We start from the raw sequence: 25,083 nt of genomic DNA on the forward strand, positions 1-25,083 counted from the left end.
AAAAACTCAAGGACCAAGACGCTGCCGACGACGTCATCGGACAATCTCTCTTTCACTCGCTCACTCTTTTCTCCGCTCTCCGAAAGTCTTTCAGAGGAACGCGAGGTATTCCTCAAACTCTCTCTTCTATCTTTCCTTATTCTTATCGACGTTTTTCTTTTTTTCTTTACTTACTTTGACTTTTTCTTTCCCTTCTACTTTCCTTTATTTTTTTTTCTTGTTTTTCTTCTTCCACTTCTTTCACTTCTTCTTCTTCTTCTTCTTCTTTTACTACTCCTTCCGATCTTAGCTCCAAGCCATTTTCCTCCCAGTCGCCAACCGAACATAACCTTCCCGACTTGTTAGTCGTTCTTCGAAAGTGCCGTGCCTGCGGTCTCGCCGATATCACTTTCCGATAAAAGTCGCAAAGAGTCCCTTTCGTATCTCTCTCTCTCTCTCTCTCTCTCTCTCTCTCTCTTTCTATGTTTTTCCTCTTCGCGGAAAAAAGTCTTAAAGGTTCGTCCTACGTCGATGGACGAAAAGCTTCCGAAGATTTCGTTTCTTATTACGTGTTCTATCCAATTCCTCGCAACATTTCTACCTTTCGAAGGAATCGAATATATCGTAAGAGTTATGCGACCAACGTGAAACACGTACCATTTTACGATTTTTCGCTCGTAACGTCGAGCGAAATCATTTTTTTCCAAGTTATAGCTTCCGCTATCTTCATCTCTCCCTTATCGCCCTCCCTTTCTCTATTTCTCTCGCTCGAGCTTCGAAATGTGACGAATTCAAGAAAGTTCTGACATTGAGAGAACAGAATTGGATCGTATCGAAATCGCAAACGTGACTCCTTGCACTTTTTTGACTCCTTTTTCCTTTTTTGACCCGATCGAGAAATGATCGCTACTTGGGAACAACCGTTGAAGAAGTTTCTACTTCTCTACAAATTAACACCTCGATCTTAAGTTTGATTATACGAAAAATATATGGCTCTCGTCGTGAATTAGGAATTGCAATTTCCTTACAAACATATACAAACTTAATCTTTCGTTGGCAAAGTAATAAAGAAATAACGAGGAAGAAGAAGAAAAGAGATACAGAGCTATGCTCGAAACGCCCGACTTATATAGCCTTTTTGCTTTCAGCTTTCAGGAAAGGGATGGAAAAGGGAGGAAAAGGTGGAGAAGAAATAAAAAAGAAACCGACGACGAGATGGCCACCGTGGCCGTGAGCTTCAAGCCGGAAGGAACGGAGAGAGAGAGAGAGAGAGAGAGAGAAGAAAGGAAGGGACTGGCACTATCTCAGAAAATTATGTCAGTACCTATCTCAGGTTGAAAGCAGAAATGAGGATGAGAGAAGAAGATATGAAATAACCGGAATAAAAGGGAGAGTGAAATCTTGGCTCCCCGTTCGTGGGAGAAGGGTGGGAATAGAAATATTACTATTGGGGTAAACTTTGTCCTTTTTTAGGCACGATCGCCCGGAGTGTCTTATTTATATTCTTCTTATTATTCCATCCTTTCCCTTCATCTTCGTCTCTTCCTTTTCTCTATATTTTCTCTGCATTTTTCTACGCGAGAAACGATTCATAAAGGTCGAATCTGTCGATTCGAGATAAAACTGACCAAACGAGATTTCTGCGTCAGGGTCGGCTAGAATATTTTTTAACAATAGCGATTCTTTAACGATGCAGGAAAAAGAAGAGAGCGTGAGAGAATGGATGCAACGGCTTGTACTACAAAAGTTTTCGTTTTATTGGAAGTAAACGCAGCCATGTTACGGCGATCGTTCGTTGATCGTGCTTAACCGTGCGTCCGCATTGTTCTCAAACGGCGGTTACGACGCTCGTAAATAGAGTGGGACCGACAATAAAGTTTCGTCCACGCGATAATAGCCGGCTCGTTTACATTTGCCATCCTAGCCCATCTTCCTTTTTCTCTTTCCTTTTTCTTCTCTCTCTCTCTCTCTCCCTCCTCTTCCTTCCCCGTCATTTCTACTCCCCTTTGCCCGAAACAATTTCCATAAATTCTATCTTTTTACTTCGCGTCTTTACAGAGCCCTCATAGAAAATCGTATGAGCATCCTATATGGTCGCTACGGTTCAGCAAAACGATCTCCTTGAGGATTAACATCGAAACAAGAATAGTTTCGACTCGTGATAGGCAATCCGATATATTTCAAGTATAGAGGATAGAATGGTTCGATAATATCATAAGACGATTTGAGGCGGATCGAAAAAAGGAAAGAACCATCCGTGGGTTCGAGAAATCGTGGTTCCACGATTAACGATTCTTCTATCGTCTGCGATTCCTTTAGCGAGAGAAATTGGAAAGGAGGAAATTGCAAAATGTACCAAAATTACGGACGTTTACAGCGAGTATAAAGTTATTCGAGGTGATTATTTTTATTACTACACTCTGTAACATGTACAAAAAAATATATATATATATTATAAGCGTCATTCGAGATATATGCTCATACTCGTACTTTTATCACTCTGCGTCGAGAGCCAAGTACGTCGCTCGGACGGCTTATCGGTCTTCGAAAGAGACGACTATCGAAGGAAATAGAAAAGAACTCTCCAAGAGACAGAAAGAGAGAGAGGAAGACGAAGATTTTGCACGATCGACGTTCCCCGTCTAGATTAGGAATTTCCAAAAGTCCAACGGATAGGGTATTTGTTTGGTCAGGAACGATTTAGCTATTGTTATCGAACTCTGGCATATCCGTACTTCGATTTCCGAGTTTAGAAAAACTATGGGCTCAACCGACGCTATAGTTTGCCACGCAATGGCGCAATCGGAAAATTTTAAAGCGGCATTTGGAAACGAACGATCGTCGAACGTGATCATATGTGAAAAAGTAAAAAAATCTTCTTGCTCTCGTTTTTCTTTTAATACCGCATGAATGTCCGAGAAGAAATCATCGCAGTGGAAACGCACGTCGGACGAAACGATTCGAACTGACGTTAGTCGTGAACGCGAAGAAAGAGAGGGAAAAGAAAGCGGAAGAGGAAGGGGAATAGTTTTTCCTTTCGCGGAAAGAAGAAACTTGGCATTCGTCGTATCCACGAAGAAACGTTAAAACGAATGATGGTGGTACTTAACGTTGCGAAAACTTTGTACGTTTATGACAAAATATCAGAACCAATCGTGAGATTTGCCGTGTCGTTTACTAAAGAAAACAAAAGGAAAATATAAAACAAAAAAGCAAACGAAAAGAAAAATAAATAATATCGTACTGCAATCGTTCTGTATAACGAGCTCAGTGAATCATCGTCTCGATACTTAATCATTTCATCGAACCATTTTGTTTATTCGTAATAAAAACGAAAACATTTTCAAACGTATTATCTCTTCGTCTTGGTCGTACAACGAGCAAGCGACGAATTGGTCAGACGAGGAAGCCGAAAGTCGAGTGTATTTTTCTTCGCGGTAAAACGACGGGGTAGAAAAAGGCGTTCTTCTCTCATTTGTATTCAAGAGAATTAAGAAAGTATTAACGATATCACCCGATGTCCGTTTCAGGAGGAAAGGGAGAGAGTCGCGAAGAAATGTAAAATTATTCTCCTCTTTTTATTTTCTTGAGTTCTCCTTTTTCCAGTCGGAAGTGAAAAGTTGACGCCAGAAAGAGCCGCTGGGTACTTGGCGAATTTTCTAAGTACCTAAGTCTCTCTCTCTCTCTCTCTCTCTCTTCGTGTTTTATGATTTCCTCTCCGAACGAGTTCGCTTTTACGAGTGATTCCGATCGCTTTAATTAAATGTCAAGTTGAATAGTAAATTCCGTTGAAAATGCCGTTGATACGGTTATTTGTTCCGTATTCGCGATTAAAATATTCTCGTCAGAATTACTTTTTTTATCAAAATTACTTTGTTTTCGATGAAAACATAAATAATATCTATCTACATTATGCGCATCCTATAGGCAAATTGAAAAAAAATAAACGTACTCGTAGCACATCTCTACGTACGCGCACGTAAAATTGATAGAACGTACATATATCCGACGCGTACAACGTCGGTACATCGTCGTTTTATCATTAAATTTGGCCTAATAAATCTTTATAAACGTTTCGAGAAGTCCAACGAATCACGCGTTTCACTCTATAAAAATAAATACGGGTATGTGAAATATAATATATACTTATATCATACGTTCTACTCAGTGTAAGGGAATCCATCAGAGTTTATCGTCGGAAGCTCGGGACGCGCTCAGGAAGTAGTAAATCGTCGTAAAGAGAGAAGTTAGGTCTGCGCCGTCTCCACCCACCCGCCCCTGCCCTTTTCCTCCGCCTTCCATCGGTGAATCTTTAAAGAAGGAAAGACTTTAAGATCGCTGAATGGACGGGCTTACGTGAGCCAGGAGAGAAGGGCACGTTGGCACGTCTCGGTGTTTCTCGGGCTTGTGGCTTTATTAACACGTCTTACAAGGTAACGGGATCTCGTGCGCGTTAAGAGGTAGGTATATGGAAGGCTACCGGCAGCTGTTGCTAACGCAATTTTCCCTCGATATAAATCCTCCGAGGCCGCGATATTGAATCAAACGATATAGCGGACGGTTTTATCCAGCCGTGGCCTCCAGCTACGTATACACGTAGAGGAGACGAGGGTGCGCGCGCGCACGGGCACACTGTCTCTCTCACTCTACCGAGGAACCCTCGGATAGGGCCGCGTTCGCTCGACTAACTAGATCCTTGACGGACGGTCGATCGAACGGGACTCGTACGTACGTAGGTAGGATGGATCAAGCGGAATAAGTCCTATTCGTCCCACGACTCTCCCTCTCTTTTCGATCCAGTCCTCCCTTTCCTTTTTTCTTCGGCGACTTTCTCTCGCTAACAAGAGTTTTTTTCTTTCTCTTTTTCCCTTGTCCTTATTCCACCTTTTTATATACCCCGCGTGCTCTCTCGTTATCCGAACGAAAGCGGAAAGTTTATCGATTCTTTTCTCTCTCTCTCTCTCTCTCTCTCTCTCTCTCTCTCTCTCATATTCTCTACATTATTAGATATCTTTTGTCTTGGACCACTTTTCAAAGAAACTCACGCGGCTCTTTTCAAGCGTAAATCGATAGCAAAGCGATAATCGGATGTTATCAACGATCGAAGATTAATACGATCGAGGCGGCTGCGGAAAAAAAAGGTAAAAGAAAAGGCACGCCGTAGATGTCTTTTAACGCGTTAGCAACGCACAACGGCGCGCGTTGTGGCCTTAAAAGTTTTTGATTTACCGTTCCCGTGGGAGAAAAGTTTCTTTCGACGAGAGAGATTAGCGACCGCGTGCCGATGATATAGAGGCGACAAAGCCAACTTTCACGACTCGTCCCTTACCGTTTCTCTTTTTCCTTTTACAAAGAGGAAAGGGAATGACGCGAGGAGCGAACGAACGAGCGAACATCTATCGCCGATCGTTCGTGAAATTTTGTGTCCTCGAGTCTATCCTACATCCTTCTCCGTCGACGTAATTCGTAATTGCCGGAATAGAATGTGGGAGACGGCCGAGCAAGGAGAGTCAAAAGGGTAGATTCTTTCTTTTCCGATTCCGAAAGTCGATCGATCGTTTTAAATCGTGCACTTCCGCGACTTCCAATCCAAGAAAATACGATTCAAGCGAAGGAACTTTTCTCCCTATTTTTCCACCGTACCTCTTCGACCTTCCTATCAACTCCTTCGTCTCCTTATCTTGGCCGCATTTCACTGCGAAAACAACGGGAGATCCATTGTCCACATAACGTAAAAAGTCTCGGCTCTCGGAGAGAGTTTGCTTCTCTCCGTATGGATACGAGCAGCCGGAAGGAGGCGAAAAAACTATCAAAGTGACATCGATCCATCGGAGTAATCTCTCTCCTTCTCTCTCTGGTTAAACTTCGTTTGCTTAGGCATCAACCGCGATCGAGTAAACCTATAAAAGTTATCTACGGTGGAAGAAAAGAGAAATTTGTTAAAATCTTTCTTTCTCTTCCGTCCAAGCGCGGAGGACAGTTAAACATTTTCAGCCAAACGATCGAGAAAAAAACTTTCACGGTGTAAAAAAGAAACGTCAAATATTTGACGCGTACACGTTAATCGCTCCAGCCATTAGTAAATATCAAAAACGCAACGCTCGTTGATTGATACTTCGAAAAGGACAAATTTTTTTATCCAGTCAATTGCAGGATTAAGCGCAGAGCGATACTTGGAGAAAAGAGTGTAGATTTGTAAGATCGGCGATGCGAAACGAAATATTCGCTCGGAAAAAACTTTCTCCGACGACGAAGGGAACAGAGAGACAGCGTGAGTAAAGAGAGAGAAAGAACACGAAAACTTTCTTCCTCCTTTTTCACTTTTCTTTTTCAGTTCTCTTTCGACGAGCATTACCAGAGTGGACGAATGCGAAATTCTCTTTCTCTCTTCTTCTTTGTCGTACGGTATGTGTTGGTAGACGAAGCAGCAAAACTTGTAGCGAAAGGTAGGTACAAGGAAGTAATGGCGAATGAAAGAAAATCGAAAAAGTGAAAAAGCGAAAAAGCCTGCCGATTTCGCAGGAGATTGAGCGAACTGGATGCTTCTTCTCGATCGACGCGATAGCTTCGGGATACGATTTTCTAGCGCGCGTCGACTCCGTTGATTGCGAGGGTGCAACATCGAAAACGTTTGGCCCGATAGATACGGCCAGCGTCTGAGTAGGGGAAGAAAAAAACGAATAAAAGCTTTTTTCGTAGAAACAAGAACGAGGCACGACGACGTGCTTCATCTTATAAAGCATTTGGAGTATAATATTGAAATAGCTCTTTCAAACTCTAGCTGCTAGAGTTTTAAGTATCGGAATAATAAACATTGTTTCTTCCGCGTCTCTATTGCCTTTTCAACGAGAATTAATAGAGAATCCTCTATCTTCGTTGATTTAATCTTTTTATCTTGTCTCGTTATGTTAATATTCCCGCACTCGAACGAGTCCCCACGGCGTAAAAATACAACGAGACGACTTAACGTCCAAGGACAGCGTCTAAAGATACGACGTACCTCATATTTTTCGACCTTCGATTTACGCCGACGATCTAAGCGAAGATTATTTCCGACCATGCGAATTTTTCACGATCGAAAGAGCCGCAAACGTTGCTTTATTATCGACACTTGTATAAATATATCATACGACGTACAGCTATTTTCTGCATAATAATAAAGCGACTCAAGGATTATGAACGAGCACATACATTCTCATTATGACTTTGTTTTCGTAGGCGACTCGAGGACGAGTAAGTATGCCATAGGTTGATCGTAAAGACAGGGTTGTCTTCGATATCCTTGATAATAATATCGAGCGAAGCACAGAAGGACCAAGAAATTTGATGAACGTGCTACGTGCACGTCTAAGTACTTGGATTAAATTTTATAACTATCAAGAACGGCGAGAGTAAAAGCGGGATCTCGGTTCGTAGGTTCGACAGGAACGTCGAGCCCAAGGAGACAGAGATTAAACTTGTACATGAAACTCGTACGTCGAAAATATCCTAAAGATTACTACCTAACTAGAAAGACTCTCTCCTCCCGTCATATTCGGACAACTTTTCAAATTTTTTCACTGTTTCTAATCGAGTTAACGTTCGATTAAATTTTCTTACATATATAGGCATCTATATATGTGTGTGCTATATATATATATATACATATATATATATATATAGACACACGCACTAAACTTTTTTAACTTCACCGCCGATAGAAGGGAGTCTTCAAACTGTACGAAAGAAGAATTGACTCCATGTAGGAGTCAATATCGATATCAGTATCGATATCACGACGTTTTCTTACAGAGGAAACGCGAAAACTATGAAGCGCGTACCGTTCGATATTCGTTTCTCTATCGTTGTCCCTCGAGCGTTTCGTAATTGTCACGACAATGCATATGAAACGCGTGACCGTCTTTTTAACCGTCGAACGACAAAGCCACGCAAAGCTATCGTCCGAGCGCGTAATCGAATTTTTTCCCGAGAAAGGAGACGCTCTCTCGATCGTTTGATCGCTGCATCGGGTATATAAATTTCACGGATAATTAAAAAACGACGTCAAAATGTCTTGAAAGCTTCCAAGGGAACGGATCTGGAAAGACGCGTGTATTTCGTTTGTATCGTAATTACACATTATCGCGGAATAAAAGGGAAACGAGAAAAGCAACGAACGAACGAACGAACGTTTTCTACTTTTACGTACGAGATAGATGGAAAAGTTTTTAATAAAAAAATCTGTGAAAACAAATTTCATCGAGCGGTGTAAAGAAAAACATAAAAAGAAACGAAACGCGACTACGTCACTGTGAAATCTTCGCACGCTCATATGCAGACGAGAGAAACGAATCGTCGACGATTTTTTTTTTTTTATTTTTCCTCTGTTTCTTGTTTCACTTTTTCTCTTTTTTTCTGGTTTTGTTGACGTCAAAACCATACTGCCCGTCTCCTACGCGTAAATAATTCATAAATAATTCTACTTTGAGCGACGTTCTCTTTCTCTCTTTTTCCTGCCTCGTCATCCCTTTTCTCCTCTCATCCGCATCGATGCGCGCAGGCAATAAAGCGACGATATATTTTTCAAAGTTTTGCGTTGGAGTTCCTGACGATTCGCGGTCGTGAGTACTTACGAAGGTTCGTTCTGTGGATGCGCTATCGTAAACAGCCGCGGCAACGTTCGTGTACGTGTTTCTGTACGAAACGACCACGACGAGGAGATAGAAGCGTTTCCTATGATTTTCCGTATAATATGAGAACCTCGGAGCTCTCGGAACGATGTATGTCGCCGTAGAAGGCAGGAAACTCCTGAAACTTTTCGAAAACGATAAACCTTGAATTTTCTGGAAAATACCAACTAGCGGAGAGTAACGAACCGGAGCATTTTCGAAAAGTCAAAGGAGATATTCGTCCTAACGCTCCAACGATCTATTAAGCGATTAGCGTTTCTTCTTCACGCCGGACCAAATCTTTACAGCACTCGTCAACATCGTCGCAGCACTTTCGATCGAATCGATAGAAACTCGATCGCGGATAATCAAAACATCGAGGCAAGATTCGTCTTTGATCTTTCGGATCGAGTATCTTCTCGTTCGCTCGCTCAACGATAATAAACGCATCGACAAATCGTTCGAGGTATCTTTCAAAGTTTTTTATCGACGCGCGTATCAAATATTCACGTCGTCGGTTCACGTATTTACGTCCTTCTTGTAATTCTTACTTATAATTCCAATTTATATGTGCGCGAGCTCACCCTACCACAATTACGCGTAGAAACGTGCGCGCATTTATATCTATGTACGTCTATACTCGCGATGAGTAATGGCAGACGTCCATCATCGGGCGCGTGCGTCTGACACGAGTCTCGAGTGTAGTGCGAGCTGCACATTGGCCCATCAGAAAAACGATAGGAACGCGAATGTAAAAGGGAGGCTAAATCGTTGAAAGGGAGAGGAATAAAGAACAAGCGTCTGATTCGAGCAAGTCCTGACTACTGCGGATAGAGCAACCGTTCTATATGGGCAAGAGATAGATAAATAAATAGATAGCTAGCGAGAGAGAGAGAGAGAGAGAGAGAGTCTCCACTAGAGAGGTAGATACAAAAGTTGAAACAAATATCGAATTTATCGGGTGAAAAAGAAGGTACGGGGGAGAGAAAACCACGTACCAAGAGTCGACATGAGTTACGAGCGAGAAAACCGTGAAGAGGTGTAGGTAAGAGAGAGGAAGCGAACGGAGACGACGACGTTTGTTCGTTCGTTCTCTATATCCTAGATCGTGTTTGAATTACGATCGTCGCTAGCGCCGGACTGGAAATGGAAGCCACCGAATGGTGGAAACGACATAAAATTCAGTGAGGACGTTTGGGTCTATCTTCCTCTCTCTCTCTCTCTCTCTCTCCCCTTTTTCCTTTTTTGCATTCCGCCCGATCACTTTCTTGCGAACAACAAGCCACCCTCCTACGCAATGTCCGCGTTATGATTTGCAAGACCCTTGAAGAGTCAAGAGAAGGTACGAGATGGTAGTAGTAGTCGAAGAGGGGTGGTTGAGTTTACAAGGAGCGAAAGAGGGACAAAGCGTCGCGCGCGCGTTTTCACGACGGCTATGCTTTATCGAACGTGCATTCACGGCTGCGCAGCTTTCTTTTTAGTCGCGTTTTACGCTCTCCCGGCGATCAGGTGAGAAACAGGGCATGAAATTTATGACGCGTTTACAATGTTTCAGATTCGAGAGTAACGATTCCACGGAAATCCGTCCGTTATCGTTGCTTTATGGCGATCTTCGAGAAGAATCCAGTCATTGTCCGTTTTTTGATCTTTTCAAGTTTATGGAGCAAATAAATAAATACGAATGAATTCATATTTAGCCTTCTATTTCTGGAAATCGTTCTCCCGTCGAGAGTAAGCGATCTCATTGAAACCGATCGCGAAAGCGATATAGCACGTATTAAGCGACGAACTTTCGATTGGAGACTCTCCTCGAAAAACCGGCTGCTGGTGAGTAAATGGGTAATCGATTTTGCTCGTGCAAACAGAATGTCCTTCATACTTTAAGCTCCGCAACGTATGTCGACCGGTGCTTCCGATGCAATTTGCATGATCTCGCGTCACTGAAATTCCGGACTTCTCTCGTCGCGGCTCGGTCGGCGAATAAAATATCTATCGACTATCGAAAACTTTTCGTTCTGTTTAGAACGTTTGGAAGAGGGAACGTAATAACGCCTTGCTTCGGAACGTCGTAATTTCTTTCGAACGAAACGAGAACGGACGATCGAATTCTTTGAAATAAAAGGAAATGCTATGAGAAATAAAAAACGAAAAAGAGTATCGACAACATCGGAACGAACGTTTGGAAAATCTCGAACCACCGTCGTGCACTTTGCGCGCGTAATTTCGCGCTTATATCTCACATATTAATTAGGTCAGTCCGTATAAAAAAGTCCATCAGTCTTCGCTCTCGCCCGTCGCGCTCTCTACCTCGCACACTTTTCCCGCTCCATCGTCCGTGACGGTCCCTGCAAACATTGTTACCCATTAGGAGAGTTAACGTTAGCGCGAGACAAACACTCCCACCTCCGGTCTCTTTTCACCGTAATAAATTAATTCCTGGGATGAGGAATGAGATAGCTGCAGAGGGACTTCCTCCCTCTCTCTGTATCTGTTCTAACCGTTGGGTATGGCACGCGTTAAGTGTAATCACGTCCAACAGGAAAGAATTTTTAAACGGCAGGAAAACCTCGGCTCTCGCGACGTATTCTTCTACTTTTGTATATTAAAAAATGAAACAATAGAAAACGATTACGTTGAAAATAGCTCGAAATCTTTCGTTCGATAGCATCGTTCAAAGATCCGTGGAAATGCGAACTTTGACATCGCGTTAAAAAAGCATCCGTCGCTATTTTCATCGTTCCTCTCTTTTTTTCTCGTCCGATACATCTTCCTTCGTAATACGCTCTATCCCATTCTCGTATTAATCGTGCCAGACGGATTACCCGATTTTTCCATGGATCCCTAAGGGAGGTTTACGTACGCGGCATCGCGTTCGAACAAGTAAAAGCATTCCTCCGTGGTTCGATATCGTTTCTTAGGCCCTTAACGAATTAACTTCAGTCAGGCGTACGCGACCGTAGCGCACTTTCCGAGCGAATTATAAAAGAAATATTAGGATCTTGGCGCAAAAGGAAACAGGAAGCTCGTGACGAGAAGAGACGCCGACACGGACGCAACGTGGGAAACGTTAAAAAGCGCTAGGTAAATGAGAAGATTCCGTATTAACTCTTTCCCTTTCTCTCCATTTCTTTCCTTTATTCTAAGATTTCCACGGTCTCTTATTCCTTTTCCTTTTCCTTTATTAATCGTAAGAATCGTGGATCAACGAGTTAAGTCGCATTTGCGCGGTCATCAGTAGCATAGTCGTTGTCGTCGATCGTCGTCGTTACAGCTGTCAACGTCGTCATAGTTGTCATCGTAGTGGGACTAGTACTACCAGTACCAACCTCGAAGTAGTCACCACTACTGGTACCGTCGTTTACCAGTGATGTGGTACGAACAGCAACCAGCAACGGCGTTGCTGATGGAGGCGGAAATGGAACGATCGCGGCCGAGACACTCGTACCACGAACGTTGAGTGCGCAATTGGGGAGAGAGAGAGAGAGAGATAGGAGGGAGAAAGGGAGAGAAGGATGAGTGTAGGGAAAGCCCGGCCCTCGAAAGGGTAATCCACTGTCGAAAATACGATTCCGTGTGCCTGCTGCGTTATTCCACGTTCACGGAAATCGTGTTTCCAGGACTGGAACTAACGGACATCGCGCATCGAGAGAGAGAGAGAGAGAGAGAATAACGAGCGATTCTCTTACGCTAGAAACAACGGTAATATTAGCATTTCGAACCTAGTCTCTCTTATAGTTCCTTTTTTTTCTTCATTTTTTCTACCTCTTCTTTTTCATTCTTCTATTCTTTGTTTTCTTTCACCGAGCGTAAAGTATATCCAAAAGATTACATACTTTTTAATTTTCCGTGGCTTTTCGAAATAAATTTTAAGTATCAAAGAAGAAACGAAGAAAAAACTTTGTAGGAAGATTTCTTTCTAGTTTCGCGACGCTCCTTTACTCGATCCAGATACAATGCATAGAAAAATTCTGTGGGAATTAATTTAGACGTACGTCGACTAATTTTCCAGGATTTTACAAACGCAAGAAGAAAAATCTTGGAATATCTACCAGCCAGCCAGCCAGCCAGCCAGCCAGCCAGTCAGTCTGCTTGCCTAGCTGTCTGCCTTACTGCTGGCTACTGCGGTGGATGAAGCGAGCTCGTCAAACCGCGTGAGAAAGAGAGAGAGAGAGAGTAGGTACGCTCTAGAAAATGTCGTTACGTTGATTGTAATTGTGCTGCCGCGGCGAGAGAAGAGAGGGAATTGAATCCGGCCTGTCACGGGAAAAAGGTGGATCATTTTCATGATTTTACTTCGGCCTCTTTCCCGACCTGCCAAGGGATGGAGAAAAAGAAAGAAAGCAAAAAAGAGAAAATTACTATCGACCGGTGCTTAACCGCACTCACGCGGTGAAAATGGCTTCGTACTCGATTTTCTCTTCCCCTTTCTCTCTCTCCCTCTGAGTACGCGCGCGCGCGCATGAGCACTTCCTCTTCGCGCTTACCCTATCCCCCGTTAGAATCACTGCGTATTATCGAGAGCAATATCCCGTTTAGGTAGGTGGAAGTATGCGTCTCTCTAGATCGATCGTGCATTATCGCATCTGGATAATGCAAATTGCATGAAAAGCAAGGACCACGACGATAACGACGTCGGCCGAACGATCGAGCGGAGATCTTATCGAAACATCGTGCCAAACCGCTTATTTCGTCGGCTAAGAAAGAAAGACAATTATCCATTCGATTTCTCATTAGGCGATTTCCTCTTTTCCCTTTTCTTTCGCGCATCGCGAATAAGTTTAGGAAAAGACTCTTTTTCGTGGCAGCCTGTCTAGACGCATCATCGAGATAGAAAAATAATCCTTTAATTTTATCGCAAGAGACTTTGGAACGTGACTTTGCAGAGAGGCAAAAGAAAGAAGACAGCTTTGAAGAAAGCTTTGCCATTTGAAGACAGAGAGAAAACGTTTCCTCGCCTATTCCGTCGGGACATCTTTTTTCTGTTTTTCATTTCTCTCTTTGAGTCTTCCTTAAATCTCTTAATTTCTACCGCGCACGAACGAGGCCGCGGCATTTAAAGAATTTTCGTGGCAACGTTTTGCATCTTCGAGAGACTAATTGCGAAGAAAGCGGGACAGGGCGCAAAGTTAGAGAGGAACGAAAGATCTCAAAGGAGGCCAAGGATCGGCCCTTCACTCGTCGATCGCGATTCTCGATCGCGTTGAAGATACATAGGAGGGTTCGAGGAAAGAATTGGCGGCGGATCGCTTGCCGGGGATAGAGTTTCAAACGGAATCGCAGAGGGAAGGCTCGCGGGCAAAAAGGCAGCTTGAAAGCATATCCCTGTCGTCCTTGGCTTTACGAACCATCCGCCGATGGTTCTCGCTTATATTTTTATAGCCAGAGGGTATGAGCAGCCTTGGATAGTAGCCTCTGTTCTCTCCTCCTTCTCTTTTTTCTCTTCTACTTCTTCATCCCGATCCTTTTATCCACGCACACCGTTAAACCGCTCCCGGGACGCATCGTAAAGCACACCTACGTGTAAACCCGACTACGTAACGCTTTCCACTTTCCTCTCGGTGAGCCAACGCTGCTGCTAACGCACGACGAAGCGTATACGAGACGCGTAGACGCGTGTCGTAGCGTCCGGTACAGAGCTTGCTATAAACTCGCTGCTTTGCGAGAGAACGCTTCTAAAGTCGAAAGAACCTTGTCTCTCCTCGAGTAGCGCCTAACCGGAGACTCGAGCGTCCATTCCTTGCTACGGAACGAGACCTAACGTTTCCGACGGACGTTACGTCTAACGTCTTTCGTATATTTCGACCCGAATCGTTTTCACGATCGATGAACGTATCGTTAGCGTTCGCGAGGAAATAAAACGAGTAACGCGAACGTACCTACGCTTCATTTTTCTTCGCGAACTGTGCGAACCTTGCGCACCGTCCATCGCTCGCAACGACCAAAGTCTTCGATCACGACTCGTCCCAAAGACGAAAGTAAACACCGGTTATGGTCGTAACGGTAAACAGCAGTCTTGCTTTTACGTCGAGTACCTTTCCTTTCCTTCCTTCCTTCCTTCCTTCCTTCCTTCCTCCCTAGTTTCTTAAAGTTCACGCTGCAACAGCTGCTCGAAACCCTCGAGATGGTCCATCCAAGACGACTCCCAGTCCCCCTATTCTCGCTTCTCCTTCTCGACTCTCCACTCGTTTATCGTTCCTTTCTCGCAGCTTTCACGCACGCTTTTATCGCACTCTCCGTTGTCGACCATTCGAGGCGAGCCGATCCTTTTTACGCGCGACCTACGGAAGCACGTCGTGGAACGGAACGACTAAACGCGTTGCCAGCTTTCTTTCTCTCGCCTACGTCGTGCTTTTCCGCCACGGACCACGATACCAACAAACGTTTGTAATTGCGAGAACGCCCCTTTCTTTCGCTTATAAAGTTCCAACCTACGGATAGGACGGAAATTGACGAAAGCTTGCGAGAGAAAGAGAGAGGAGGGAGGAGGGAGGAGGGAGGATGGCAGAAAAAAGAAGGAAAAGAATAAGAAATGGCGTCGAGACTGGGAGTAAGAGCATTAGACGAGAAGAACTCGGAAATATGGGATAGGGAGGAACAGCGGTTGCCTTTCTTCTAACGTGCATCGAGATCGTCGATGCATTTTCTCGCGAAGATTCAATCGGGTTGACTTTCATCCAACGAACTGTGACTTCTCCCATCGCTTTTTTCCCTTCCCTCGAGAGAGAAAAAGGGGAAAATGTCGTCAAAGAAGAGGAATATGGATAGAAAACTATTCCGGAATTTCGTCGTACATCGTACGGAATTTGACTTGTTTCGTCGAAACGACTGAAGAACGCGAAGGTGTTCGTCCGAAACTAATTTTTCGAAAATTCGCCTAACGCCTGAATTCCTACGGGAGAAAAGAAGTTGCAAGCAACGGCGCGTAAATGATCTCGGGGAAAAATAAGAGAATAGTAAACATCGGTCGAAGATAAAGATCCGTCCTTATATTAAAAATGGAGAGCGAAGGTCTCCTTGGAATTCTAAAGCAGACCACGTCTGCTTGTTTCGTAGTCGTCGCACATTCGACGGAAGAAGCGACCCTACGACGAATCGCGCCACCCGCCTCCTGATCGTTCGATTACGCGAGAGACGGCAATAAGCCTCGAGAACGTGGGCGGGTAACGCGGCTAACGGCACCGTGCGTCGATATTTCCGGCACACGCACACTCGCTCCTCTCTAAGAGACTCTTTTGGATGCTCTCCCTTCCTCTCGCGCTGCGTTCCCACGTGCATTTCTTTCGATCGAGTTTTATCTTTACAACTCTCTACCTCGAGCTCATTTTCCGAGTTCAGCGTCGCCGTCGAGATCCTACGAAATACATTCCCGAAAGCGTTCTTCGATCTCTTCATTTTCCTAGAACGAAATCACGTACGTCGATACGATCGAACTCGATTATTAGCACGATCGGATGGATACGAGCGTCGCTTTGCTAATCGATCGTGCTTCGATCGAATCCTTTATCGACTTTCGTAATCTGCGAAGCACGTATCGGCGAGGTTCTTGGAAAGAGGGTCGCTCGGTTATTTTTCAATCGTACCTTCAAGATCCACCGTTACTCCTTCCATTCTTCCGTCGAAGTACCCACATTACAACGTCTCTTACTCAGAAATGCGTTCTGAACCTGCTCCATCAAGCGGGATAAAGGAAAGCAAGGAGATATAGATCAAACACAGAAACGGGAGAGGCCAGGAAATTATACACGGATTATGACCGTGCTCGGATCGAAGCGACTCCCTTTGTCGAGTCGTAGATATCTTTCATTCTCTCTACCTAGCTTCGCGTTTAACTCCCTTATTATACCGTCCGACGATATTCGCCTTCCACGTTCATCGTCTTCTCTCAAAGATTACGTTCTTAGAGAGAACGAAAGTATTTGGACTTTTCGAGGATAAAAATTCGGTGTAGATTAAGAGGGAGGTGTCGTGCGAACGGAGAAAAACGGAGGAGTCGTTTTCCAAGACAAACTTCGTTGTGACACGCGAGAAGGCTTGAATGCGGTCTGCTGAATGTCCGACGCTGGAATTTCTACCGAGCTTTGTTACTTTGCTAACAACCAACGAGCTAGCCTAAAACTTGCACATAGCCGTGAAAGTGAGCGAGAGAGAGCGAGAGAGAGAACACGTCGCATTGCGGTTACAGGCCGGACAATACCACACTTTGGTCAGGGGTAACTACTACTCTATGGAATTGATACAGTACTCGCGAGTCTTAACGGAGCTCCGTTTCGCAATTTCGAATAGTTTCGGTCTTTAACGAGAATTTGCTCGTTCTATAGCGTGAAATAAATACGTCCGTCAAAAGTGCGAAGCAAAGAAAAGCTATCGCCTATTGGCGAACGAGAAGTACGAAAGACAGCGAATATTTTTTTCTCTTTTCCCAGCACGCACGCTTTTTCCTCTTCCATATTATGCATGCGCGACGAAGAAAAATTTTCCCAGCCATCGACTGCTCTTTCCTTTTTCCAAAAGCAGCACGGCGAGGATCCGCGTGACCGCAAAGAAGATGAGAACTTAACGGTCCCTCTTTCCTTCGACAAAATCGAAGATTCATAAGGGACGCGTGGCGAGGAACGACGAGTAGACGTTGAGTCATTGTTGTCGTAAAAAATCTGCAAAAATTCGACCGCGACTCGACGGATTCGAAATCGATATTGGGAACGAAATGGCTTCGTACGCGTACCTATCCATCCTCGGTGCTTTTTATTTGATCGTTCGAAAAATTTCCAAAACAAAAGAACGACGAAAAAAAATAAAAAAGATATTTCCCACTCGATACGATCTCGGTAGGATCGACTTGTACGAGTACGTATGCACGAGTTCGTTAACTCCGCAACAGAAACATAAACACGGTATCGTTTTCCGATGCAACGAACTTAGTCCGCAGAAAATCCTATGCTACGTTACGTCGTATCTCGTTTGCGAGCGTTTCGCGATACGTCGATCATGGTTCAACGATACGCATTTATTTGTCAAGAACGAACCTTTTCTTTGACGTTGGCGGTAATGCCGTGTAACTTTCGAATCGCCCGAGTCTCGCTTCACTGTTTGGAATTTTCATCTTTCGGTATTACTTATCGTCGGATTTGACGATTATGCGAAAGGGTAGGAAAGTTTCCTTATCTCGCTGGATCCAACGCGTCGAATACAAAGCGATTGTTTCGACGATCGGCGCGGAGGTACTTTCCGGAATGATCCATTCATTGTTCGACGAGTTCAGAAGTATCATAGAAACGGCGTGGATCGCTCGTAAATCAAACCGCGATCTCTCGGTCGTCTTTGGGAGAAACGTGACTCGTCGTTCAACGCCGAACGGACGCGACTCTTCTTCTTCGCGATTAATCCATTATTCGAAAGAATTTTCTAATTTCCTCCGTTGCGTCTCCACGCTCTATCGACGATCCGAAGGATGCGAAGCGATAACAACGTTTAAGAAACTTGCCGCAGAGCGTCCATATTTTATAGGTATTCGCCGGTAACTCGATCACCGAAGGACAAGGCGAAATCGACTAACAGGTATGCTTTTCCATAGAAAGAGGCTCGCTCGCTCGCGCGGTGAGTAATCGCCATCGCGTAGACATTTCGAGTCGTCTCACGTTCGGAATTAGCCGTTCGACTCGATTGCACATCGGATCCATAGTTCACGTCGTGACGCGAAGTGCGACGAAGCCGGGGGTAGCGGCGATATCGAAGTAGCGGTGTCGGAGGTAGTGGCTGCCGTTGTTAACTCCTTCCTGCTGTTTCGAACGAACGAACATCGTTTCTATGACTCGTATGGAAAAATGATCGGATCCGGATAGGTATTATCGCTAGAAAACGATTCGTCGCGAGGATGTTCGATGGTCGAGAATGCTCGTTCGAGAGAATGGAGAAGAGAAAACGTTCGTTCGGAAGAAGTACACGCCTACGCTGGACGAACGCGAACCGGCCTTCCGATAAACGATTAAGCGCCGTTTTCTGCGAGTTCCGGGCGTGATCAATTATTGCACGGATCCGCCTGGAGAGAAGAGGCCGTGCGCTTCGTGACTTTGGCCAAACGCCGCGGTCGCGCCGGTCCGGTGCGTTCCTGCTCTCAACGCGGTTCGGGAAAACGCGATATAGAACGAGAGATGGGAATAAAACAAAAATTCAGTTAGCGAGCTAATGGACGGAGAGCGAACTATTAATGGAAAATTTCCTTTGACCGGTTTTCGATCCGCTCGTCGTTCCGCGTCGATGCGATCGAAAACGTTGCCGAGCGCGAAAGCTTCCCACGACGACGTCCACACGCGCTTCTATTCGCGTATCAAAACGGATCCACTTCGGCCTCGGTGTCCATTCGTCTTTGCGTTTTACTTACGAGCTCGTATCTCGGACGCTTCGCTAGCTTGGAAATCGAAAAAGGATTGGAAAGGATCGCTCGTAAAACGAAGGCACGAATGAAAGCGTCGAGTACGATCGACGCGGGTCGTCCCAAGACTCGCCATCGTCGGAAACTCCATCTCTCGACTTTCCCTTCGAGCTCCGACGAACGATCGAGGAAAGGTGAAATTGCGGAAGGACGTTTGACGCGTCGACGCCGCAGTCCTCTTCGCTGCGATTAACCGCAGCTCGAAATCGCGGCTGTCTCGGTAACGGAGACCGCACACCGGCGGCGCGATCGACCACCGAGGTCGCTAACCGAGGTGCGAGCTTGTACAAGACACTTTGTACGACGTCGAGGCTCCGACGTTATCTCTCACGCAAACTGGACTCTCCGGTTCGTCTCCAAGGCGAGCGTCGAGAGTTTGGAGGAACTCGAATTATCCCCTTTACGCTCCGTCCATTACCAGCGGCGGAATGCTCGCGTGCTATCGAGGTGCCACCGTTGTTATTCGTCGACCCTAAGCTTAAATTTCTCTCTCTCCCTCTCTCTCTCTCTCTCTCTCTTTCTATTTTGCTCTCACCCTGACGAGCTCTCGACGAGCCTCGTTATTGTGTCATTGTCGTCGAGCTTAATGACAACAATCTCGTTTACAACGGCGTACTACCTCGCGTTCTACGAGATTAATCTTGCTTCAAACGTTGATTGATTTAGACGATGTCTCCTGATGACTTGCCTTGAATTTCGCGCGAGACCTCGAGACAAGAGAGAGGAGGATTAAGCCGGCTAACGAGCTCAACTTTTGTCCCATCCCTCGATGATATAATACACGTACGGAGTGGTAACACCTCGTTCCTTTCCCGCGTCCCGTCTCCCTTTACGATCATTTTTTAGGCACGTACGCGGTATCCGTCCAGCGATCGATGTTTACGCTAAATAAATCCATTCGATCGGAGCCGAGGCGCGCTCTCTCGATTCTCTCGTCTTCTCCGCTTCCAGGTGCACGCGAGCGTAAACTATGGAATTATGCGGAATGACTTTTTCATCGTCTTCGACGTATAGTCTCTTTACAGTCCCCAAGGCGAAAAGACTCGATCGATGTTCTCGAGCACGCGTTTCCAACGGGCGCGTTACTACGTTACTCGCGATTACGCGTCAAAGATATCTCGAACTCGTATTTTCGTTCTCGGAAGAACGATCAGTCGTGCTCGGAAGAAGACAACGAGATCGGACTCGCAAATCGGACCATTTCGATCGTCCATAGCTATCCCTCGGTCCTCCTTTCGAATTCGTCTTCCACCCTCGGCTGTGCGACCCCCAGAAAGAAAAACTCATTTCCTCGGCAGGGAGACGACGGCTGCAGTGCGAAACGTGTAACACAGTTTCGTCACGTAAAGATTCCCCATTTACGAAAAGACAAGAAACTTCGAGACGAACGGAACTGTCATCTCCACGCCGGACATGACCAAATCCCAGCCACGCTGCTCCCCGCTTCCTATTTTTCTTTGCTCGAGCCACCCCTCGCTCCTCTTATTTTTCTCCCCCTCCCCCCCCCCCCCCGGTTTCCATTCTCGTCGATCGATGTCGCAAGCTCGTCTCGTATCCTCCCCTTCGACGGGTTCTTCGTCGAGACGAGCGCGTACGAGTCGCCGAATCCTTCTCTCCAAAGTCGTCCTTCTTACGTTCCCAAATTCATTTTCCGAAAGAGAATGACTCGAACGAGCAACGAATCGTAAGACGAGGGGAAGGACGAATCTATACCGGGGACGTGACAAATTCTCGCTCCTTTCCGAACGTAGAGAGCTCTTTTCTCCTTGCCATCTTTCCCCGTCTCTCGTGTTGTCCCTCAAGACCGACTCGTCGTTTCAACGCGGCGTCTTCTCCTCGCTCTCCTTGCGTCTCTCCGGCGAAGCCTCGAAAGCCTCCTACTACGGCCCCCTCCCCCACCTAGAAAGAACCAGCTAGAAACTCGCCATTTCTCTCTCATATTGTCTACCGGTCGCGTCTTGCATATTAAAGCAGTGTAGGAAAACGAGAAGAAGCCCGAGAAGAAGCCTGGGAAGAAGCCGGAGATGAAGGAGAAGATGAAGGAGAAGAGGACTACTCGTCGCAATAAAAGCGAAGCGAAGAGGATGCTGGCTGGAGGAAGTAAGGAACGCTATCGGTGATACGCCAAGAGAGCCAAAGCTTCTCCTCTCGAGGTGGATGGGAGGCGAGGAGGAAGACCCCCAGCCCGTAACTTTTGTAATTGAGTTTAGTCCTTCTTCGTGCTTTCTCTTCTTCCAACCTCTTTCTTTCACCCTTCTCGCCATCGTTCGCTCGTTTTCTCGCTCGTTTTCTCGCTCGTTTACTACGTAGGTGGCTAGGTATGTAGGTAGGTAGCCTCTCTTCCTCCTTCTCGCTACCTCGCTATCTCCCGACACCTCGCTACACTCGTCTACGCTGCCACCTCTTCCAACTCTCTAGCACTTACCCTTACGGAAAAGGTCGTCCGTCTTCGCGAACTGTAGATGCGCTTTCGAGGATATTTTCTAGCGGCTAATATCGCCAGAAACGTAACGCCGGGTCCTGCTCGAACGCGTCGAGATTAATGTCGGATCTCGAAATCGAACCAACGAGGTTCGAGAGTTCCACAAGAGTGCACCGTCAAAGTTCTCGTCAAACCGAAGCTCGATAACGTAGGATGAACTTGCTCGATTGTATTCGCACAGGAGGATGCGAACAGGACATTGACGTCTCCCTTGTTACGGGCACTGCTACGAGAGTTTGATGCCTTCGGTACATAGAACGCGGCTCTACACGGTCTAGCTGTTAATCGATAGAGGAACGGACTGACCCGAGAAGGTGCCTTACGAACTGTATCTCCTCGAACGAGGACCTTTCGTAAGAATTAAGTAAGAGGGTCGTGCCCTTTGATCGAATCGCTTTCAAGTCGACCGAACGTTTGTTTATTTCGACGAATAAAAAGTCGCTGCTCGGTGAAACTAATTAAATCGACTTTCTCGACCGAATATAAGGGCCATCGGGAAGCGTCGCGGACTCGCTTTGTTTTCGTTCGCATTAAATGCTGCCGGCCCGGAATGGAAATCAATACCCTCCCACCTAGCGGAGCTACGAACGGCGACAGCGCGTCTAGCGTGAACGTCGCTATGGGTAATCCATGATTTCGCTAGGAAATAGAAAGAGGGAAAGGAGAGTGAGCGAGAGAGAGAGAGAGAGAGAGAGAGCGAACGCGTGGGAGATTGCCGACGTTGTGGTCTCGTAGGAATCTACGCGAGAGAATTTATGGGGATTTTGAAAGAGCGAAAGATCGCTTCGTCAAAAGAGAAAGAGAATATATTCCGTGTCTATGTACTTTTCGAAAGCAACTGCTACGGCAGCCAAGGTATATAACGCGATGACGAGGCAAGGCACAAAAAGCGGTAGATAGAGGCAAGCATGACTCGCCAGAGCGGTTTACCGGAGCTAACTCCGAGCTAGCTCCGGGGGCTAGCTACTACATCGAAGGTATCCGGTATTCTCGCCGAGAAGAAAGTATTACTTTCTGGAAAGATAGCCCGTTCCCTTGGGAGCTCGTAAATCGTCCTGCTAGTCTGAGAAACTTCAAACCGTCTACCCGAAGAGGTCGCTTTCGATTCGAAGCCAATATCGGCTGCCGCCGCCTGGCTCGAAAAGTACTACGAGTGTAACCTGGAATCATTTTACGGCCGAAGCGAAACCTTCCTTCCCATTCCCCGACGTTTCGTTGATACTTTTTTTTCTCTAGTCGTTTTTTTCTTCGTACGACGAAACGGAGTCTCTTTAAATCAAGTAAGATTCGCCGATGACGCGTCCTTTTTTTTCGCAAAAAATCCACCGTAAAGATAAAAGGAAACGTACGTGAATCACCGGTAGTTCGGTACATAAAGCTGAGATTATTGTCACCTACGTCACGTCCGTATTACCGGTCCTTCCCAATGGAAGATACTAAATCTTCTCATCTTTCCTCGTACTCTTGGTTAGAAAATTTATGATCAAAGTTTCGATCCGACCGGAGACGATCTCGAGCTCATCCAGTGTCAATAACGACCGTGAGCACGCGCCGCCGAGCTAACGCCTCGGTCAGAGATTTTCTTTTCTTCGGGAACGAGGATCGTTAAAAGACCAAGCCGACACTTTGTCCTGTTCCACTTCGTTCGTGGGGAACGATATTTTATTGCTTCTCGACGTAGCGTTCGTTCTTTTTCTGCATTCTGAGGACTTGCTGGAGTGAGGAGGGGGAGAGAGAGAGAGAAAATTTTACGATCGTGCTTTACGAGCGGAACAACGGCAAGTCTTTTCGATTCGTGTACGAGTCGCGTCGAGATTTTTCGACGTTGCCAGGAATCGAGAACAAAGTCGTTCCGAATTCACGGCTGTCGTCTCTCGACGACGTCTACGTCGTCATCTACGTCAAGCAAAATTTTCAAGGTTTCGCGCTTTACTTGCCACTACGGTTGCTCTCTAGTCCTATAGTCGATATTAACGTAAAATGATTCAGTGATACGGTTCGTAGTTACTTAAGATATCGACACATGCGAGACGATCTCTTTCGAAAAGGGATACGAAGAAGAGTAAAAGTGCGGGCACAAGGAGTAAATCATCGACGAACCTAAAAGGAGAACGACCAACCATTCGGAGGATACCGTAAAGCGAGTTTGCTTCGTCCTCGCGGGATTACCTTCCGTTGTCGTGGAAAGTACACCGAACGAGTGGTTCGATCATTTACGGATCTCTATATTCTCGCGTGTACGAGAAAGGAAGAAAAATCTGACGACGAGTGAAATTTTCATCCTTGAAACGATCTATATATTTTTAATTCGACTCGCAGCACGTTCGTTGTACACGATAAGACCACAGTCTCGTCGAGGCAACTTAGCCGTAGGTCCTACAGCAAAGAGAGAGAGAGAGAGAGAGAGAGAAGTAGGAAGGAATGATTCAGAGGTCCATTCTGGCGTAGCCCGCGCTCCAAAGTCGTAATTTGCAAGTCCGTACGCGGGTAGCACCCTAACTGGGCCAAAACTCTGTGAGCCAAGTTTAAGCGAGCTAACGCTTTAAGGCTTATGTTTGTTTAAGGAGTTGGCACATTGCCGTTTTCGACTCCGCTCGCGTATCCGCTATGGTTACGTTCGCGCGCACGTAGCCGCTGCCGTTTACAAGAACGCGACGATGTAAGAGATTCGCGAAAAGTTCTGACGAGCTCCGGTAATTATCAGACGCGACGAAAAACGAAGGAGAGCTTTCTCATTCGGCCAGCGGATATGTTTATCAATCGACTTTCGATACGAGAGACGGAAGAAAAAAGGAACGCGTCGTACAGGAGGAAATGACGTTCGTCGGTGTCGAATCTCGCGAAAAATCGAGGACGAAGACGGACGCGAATGTAAGAAGAGAGAAGCGGAAATGGCGGACGAGTCTTGGCGCATAGCGAAATGGCGAAGACAACCGTTCCCCCTCGACTTTTATGAAAATGGACAGTTTGTGTTATCTCGGCCAAGCGTGTAGTCCATACATCGGAGGGTTGTGCGTTCGTACGTCTGTATTTGTATGCTTCTTCTACCCTCGTAACTCTCTCTCTCTCTCTCTCTCTCTCTTCTTTCTATTACCAGCACCTTCCCCCAACGCCATGTCAAAAGTCGTGAAAAACCGCCAAGGGATATGAATGGAAAAAGAAGAAGAAAGGACGGAGGCAAAGAATTCTTCCCGATCGCTCCTCTTTTCTTCCATGCCACGTCACGATCGACTATCCAACGAAAGAAGAAACGCTTTTAGTTTGACGCTCCGGTATTTTCAGTCACGATCGAAGAAATCTTTTTAAATAACCTCGATCGATAATATCGCAGGTATAATTCGATGCTTTCTCTCTCGTTTACCTCTCGTCGCGTAACGAAGACAAATACGTCGTCTTTAAAGGCATAAAGACGTATATACGAGAGACGTAGCGACACATATAATTTCTCGAAAAGCAACCAGATCTTAGTAGCTACAAAAACCTTCTTTATCGCGTAACTGATCCTCGCCATATGCAACCTAACTCGCTATTATCGTGAATTCTCG

General features: G+C 45.7%; 1 protein-coding gene across 4 annotated transcripts in view; it reads right to left on the bottom strand.

Moving 5' to 3' along the window:
- LOC127069727 (glutamate receptor 1) overlaps positions 1-25,083 on the bottom strand; it is a 131,949-nt gene that overhangs the window by 63,278 nt on the left and 43,588 nt on the right. The window contains exon 1 of one of the 4 annotated variants that reach the window (XM_051007107.1): positions 4,137-4,154. The exons of the other annotated variants lie outside the window; for them this stretch is intronic. The gene's annotated coding sequence lies outside the window, so the exon portion shown is untranslated. Of the gene's footprint in view, positions 1-4,136; positions 4,155-25,083 lie in introns of those variants that run through there. 4 annotated transcript variants of the gene reach the window in all.

This window comes from Vespula vulgaris, chromosome 16, assembly GCF_905475345.1.
Source record: "Vespula vulgaris chromosome 16, iyVesVulg1.1, whole genome shotgun sequence".
Classification (NCBI taxonomy): domain Eukaryota; kingdom Metazoa; phylum Arthropoda; class Insecta; order Hymenoptera; family Vespidae; genus Vespula; species Vespula vulgaris.